Here is a 4,965-nt window from a genome sequence, read left to right on the forward strand (position 1 = left end):
AGCTGGATACCAGCTGTTTCTCACACTGAAAATCAGCCACCTGGCCTCAAGGTGTAGGGAGGGAGGGGAAGGTGTTCGGGGCAGGAAAGAACCACAGGTCTAGTGTGACCATGGCAGCACCTTTGTTAATCCTCAGGGATTGGTCTGTGAAATAAGCCTAAGGAGGACATTGAGAAACTGGAAGATCATCCTTGTGCAGGAAGACAGAGAGAGAGAGAGAGAGAGAGAGAGAGAGAGAGAGAGAGAGAGAGAGAGAGAGAGAGAGAGAGAGAGGGAGAGAGAGAGAGAGAGAGACAGAGAGAGAGAGAGAGAGAGACAGAGAGAGAGAGAGAGACAGAGAGAGAGACAGAGAGAGACAGAGAGAGGGAGAGACAGAGAGAGAGAGAGAGAGAGAGAGAGAGAGAGAGAGAGAGAGAGAGAGAGAGAGAGAGAGAGAGAGGGAGGGAGGGAGGGAGGGAGGGAGGGAGGGAGGGAGGGGGAGGGAGGGAGGGAGGGAGGGAGGAAGGGAGGGAGGGGAGGAAGGGAGGAAGTGAGAGACAGAGAGACAGAGAGAGATTGGCTTCCTGAGATGGATGAGGTTCAAGGAAGGTCTCAAATAACCAGATGGGACTAACCGAGGATTTCTCTGTAGAGTGACAGAAGACTGGAGTGCCTGGACCAGGGTCCACAGCCAGGCTTGGGGAGCATGCTGTGCTCTTAGGACCAGAAACCTGTACTTGAGGGAAATGAATTTGTTGTGTTCCAGATAAACATGTGGGTTAGCACTGCCATCTTCTGGTCTTACTTAAAACTGCAGTTGGCTAAAAAATGGCTCTCTGAGCCATCAAACCCAGGTCCTTTCTTTATTTGGCTGGTAATGGGGCTTGAACTCAGGGCCTAAATACTGTGTCCTTAAGTGCCACTTTGAGTTACAGTGCCACTTCTGGTTTTATGGTGGTTTATTGGAGATAGGAGTCTCACAGGTACTTTTCAGCCTGGACAGGCTTTGAACAGCAGTCCTCAGATCTCAGCCACTGGTGAGCCATTAGTGCCCAACCACACCCATGTTGTATGCTGCTTTTTCAGATAACTTCCTGGAGGTTGCTAAGGGTCAGATCAGATCTAAAGGTACCTGGCATCAGGGTTATAGAAATTCTGTGCCTGTTCCTGTCATATGTGCCGAAGCATCCACTGTCTGCCATGATGGTTGTGCTTTGAGTAGATTTTAATCTCCTTGTTTCAAAATCTGCTCTTTGAGCTCCTCTCAGGTTTCTTGGCCTAATTTTTTACTTTGAACCTTTAGTTCTCAATTTGGGCTCTGGTCCTTGTTTGGATACTGTGGCCTAAGTAAAGACTGCCTGTCCCTTCACTAGTTCTCTGAGATACTAAGAGTTGAGGACCAGCGCACATACTCCAGTTTCTGATCTGAAGCCAAGGGTCAGACTCCAGAGCCTGGGTGGGGATGGGGTGAATTTTGAGCTGCTTTGATGCCCTGAAATGAACTCTGGGCTGATGTTGGATATAAGATTAGTCTTCATGGAGCTGGGAAGGTGGTTTAGTGGTAGACTATTTGCCTAGCAAAGAACAAGGTAAACTGAATTCCAATTCCAACTTCTGAAAGTGGATCCCCTTGTATCTGTGGATTCCAGTAAAGTACTTGTCCCTGAATGCTGCTACATCTGGGAAAGAAGGGGCTATACCATTTCTCTAAGCTTCTAGGCTATTCTTCATCTCTATTCTGGTTTTCAGAAAGAAGGAAGGCATTTGTCTCAATACGTTGCTGGCGCCTCAAGCCATAATGCCTGGCTCTAGGTTAGAATGCTCTCCCACATGAAGAGAAACCAATATAACACAGAAATAGAAACAGGAATTTGCTTTCAGTTTTGGCCAACACTAGGGAAGGAGAAATTCTCAATTTTTCTCATTCTTGCCCATAGCAACTTTTAGAGAAGAAAAAAAAAATAAAATGAAGAAATAGACATATGGATGTAGTTTTCCTCCTAGAAGCTGAGTGTGTCTTCTGGCCTCAAGCCTTCTGGGTGGCCCATCTTCTCTCCCAGCACAGGATTTCCTGGAGGGAAATGCTCCTTGATTCCTAGGAGGCCATTATAAACTCATTGTAGTTGATTCAGAGAATGGCCCTCTATGTCAGCACAGGCTCGGTGACAAAGTGGTTGGCTTTGACACAGTTTCTTTTTCTTTTTTTTTAGTTATGTGGACTGAAAGTCCAAGATCCGGGCAGTGGCATGTCTGGTATCTGGTGAGAACCCGTGTTCTGTGTTCTGTGTGCTGGTGGCCAGTATGTCTATCCCTAGGATGTGGGAAGGGCAGGGGGAGAGAGGGAGGGAGGAGAAGAGAAAAGAGGATCTTCTAAGTCACAATTCTTCTCAAAGGTACACCAGCCCTATTTATGAAGGCCCCACCCACTCAACTTCATTAACTCCTAACAAATCATATATTATACCATATTGGATATTTAGGATTCAATATATGAATTTGTGGGGAACTTGGTAACAATAGCTCTTTTTCTTTCCTTGCTAATGATTTAGCCATGGAATCTTTCGATCAAATGGTACATTTTTCTAGTTTGTGCTCCCTGCCAGAGGTTTAAGAGCTTTTTCACAAGAAAAGATTGTAGTGTACAGTGCTGTTCCCCTCCAGGAAACTTTCCTCTGTTTAACTGGAAATTGCACCATGGAAATGCCAGCCTCACCAGTAGTCCTGATGGCTCTGGAAATGGACCTCAGATTCTACTGTCTCTGTCCTTCAACTGCAAGAGTCAAGGACTGCCCTGTGTCCACTATGGCCTGCATACAGTCAGATCTGTACCTAGATGCTTCAGTGAGATAGATTTGCCCAGATGGAAGGAACAAGGAGATTGTTCTTGTACACGGCTGCTTGAATTGGGGGTTTGGACTTCTCCATTTGTCTTTGTCCACATTCTTCCCTACACTGAGGCCCTGATCCAATATTGTTCTCAAGATGCCCTGTGTATTTTCTTTTCATGAATTCTTCCATGGAAATATCGATGAGTTTGAAAGAGCACCCTGATCGTATTCTCTATTCGGTGAAACTTACTTAACTTTGCATGTACATTCATCAGAACTATTACCCTACATTTCCCATTATTTTTTATCAATAATACGCTTTATTTTACAAAGTGAAATGGTTTTACTCCCTGAACATTTTCACCGGAAGGGTCTTTGTAAGATTTTGGTATTATTTTTGGTTGTTGGTGGTATATAGAGATAGATTCATTTATGACATAGTGTTTAATGATGAATCAAATTTCTTTTGGAGGAGTAGGGCTATGAACATTGCATTCATTTGTTTGTTTCTGACGGACAGCCCTGCAGGCATGGGGGATGGTCTTTGCTGAGTCACACATCAGGACAGCTTAGTTCCAGACAGGAGTTCCATCAGGTCACCAGTGAGCCCTCCTTCCCCACATGCCCAGAACACAGCAGAACCAAACAGCATGTGTCGAAAACAGAACGTTTAGACAGGTCTAGTAACTGCCCTTGTTTCCTTGTGCTGCTAAAGAAAAGCAATAACCAAGAAAGCAATAAAACCCATCAATTCCATTTCTAGGCCAGCTATGACTATTGCCAGGGAGCTGGCAGAAGCCTCTTCTGGGCCTCACCCCACCTGCCCCATCAGTGAGGAAAGGTAATGGACAGGTCTGGTCCCCTGTGCTGGAGTGGAAAGAAAACCAAACAGTTCAAGGCCATTAATTCGATTCTGGCATATTTTTTAGATCAGGTTAAAAGTGCCCTGGTGTGCACAGGAAGCAGGTGAAGGCGTTCTGTGAGGGCAGTGAGAGGGCTGAACCCTCTGGGGAGGAGCTTTCTGTGGAAAGGTCAGGAGCTAGGGTGCCTCCAGGAAGGTGCTGGTTGGGGAGATGGAGGAGACAATCTTACTGGTGGCATGGGTGCAGCCCTCACTCTCTGAGCTGGACTCAGAGTCCCTGCTGTCGGTGCCGAAGCCTGGAAGAACACAGAGGCCTCTTGGCTCTTTTCCTCTGGGTCAGGATTCGGTTTCAGACTTTTCACACTGTGGCCACTCTCTGAGCTGTCATGCTTCACAGCTCTTGCCAACAGGTTTGCCTGGGACAACTTGTTCTTGGTTTCTATGAGATTTATAGGCAGCTTCTTCTCTATTTTTTGTGGTATTGTCCACCTTGTTAACACTACTTTGGTATTCCTTCAGTTCTTTCAGTTCTTCTGGCTGTTTCTTTTCTAGTTCCTGTTGCCCAGAAACGTCATCAGGGAAGTTGGTCTCCTCTCCATCTAAGCCTCGTCCCTTGTTCTTGGATTTGAACTGCTCATCATATTCCTCCTGCTAACCATCCTTCTGCACCTGTAGCCCTTCAATAAAGAGCCTGGGGTGTGGGAGGGGGTAAGCCTCCTCTAGACATTCTTTTGGAGCTTTAGGTTTTCAAACTTTCTCCCATTCTTTTTGCCTCCCTTTGCGCTGTTCATCTACTTCTGCCTCAGACACTCACCTCTTTTCCATGACAAAGTTACTGTCACCTCCTCCATCATAATGGGACATCTAACACAGCAGGAGAGGTGAGAGTCCCTCCCTGTGCTGGCGCCCACCCCAAACCACTCACTCTTAAATAAAAAAGAAAGAAAAAAGAAACAAAGAAGAAAAAACAAAAAAGAAAAAGAGGATAGGTTTTGCTTTAGCATTCCTTCCTTCTGACCCTTCGGGCTTCCTTTCCTCACCACCACTCTATTTTCTTATGTATTCAAAGTGGTGCATCATATTATCTCAAATTATTTGAAATGTAGTTACCTATTGTTCTTAAGTAATTGAACTAACTGGCAACAACAAGACTCATGTCAGACTCACAACACTGTAATTTAAGGTAGTACAGACTATATAATTTCTTGCATTGTTTTGAAGAATACCGCAGCAGAATGGTAATAGAACAATGTGTAGTAACAAATAGCCATGCTCTTTTATTTAATAAGATCAAAT

General features: G+C 45.2%; 1 pseudogene; it reads right to left on the reverse strand.

Moving 5' to 3' along the window:
- Positions 1-3,830: 3,830 nt before the first annotated feature.
- LOC150054146 (PSME3-interacting protein pseudogene) lies at positions 3,831-4,533 on the reverse strand (annotated as a pseudogene).
- Positions 4,534-4,965: the final 432 nt, after the last annotated feature.

The sequence above is a fragment of the Megascapheus bottae genome, chromosome 15, assembly GCF_031878675.1.
Source record: "Megascapheus bottae isolate mThoBot1 chromosome 15, mThoBot2.hap1, whole genome shotgun sequence".
Classification (NCBI taxonomy): Eukaryota; Metazoa; Chordata; class Mammalia; order Rodentia; family Geomyidae; genus Megascapheus; species Megascapheus bottae.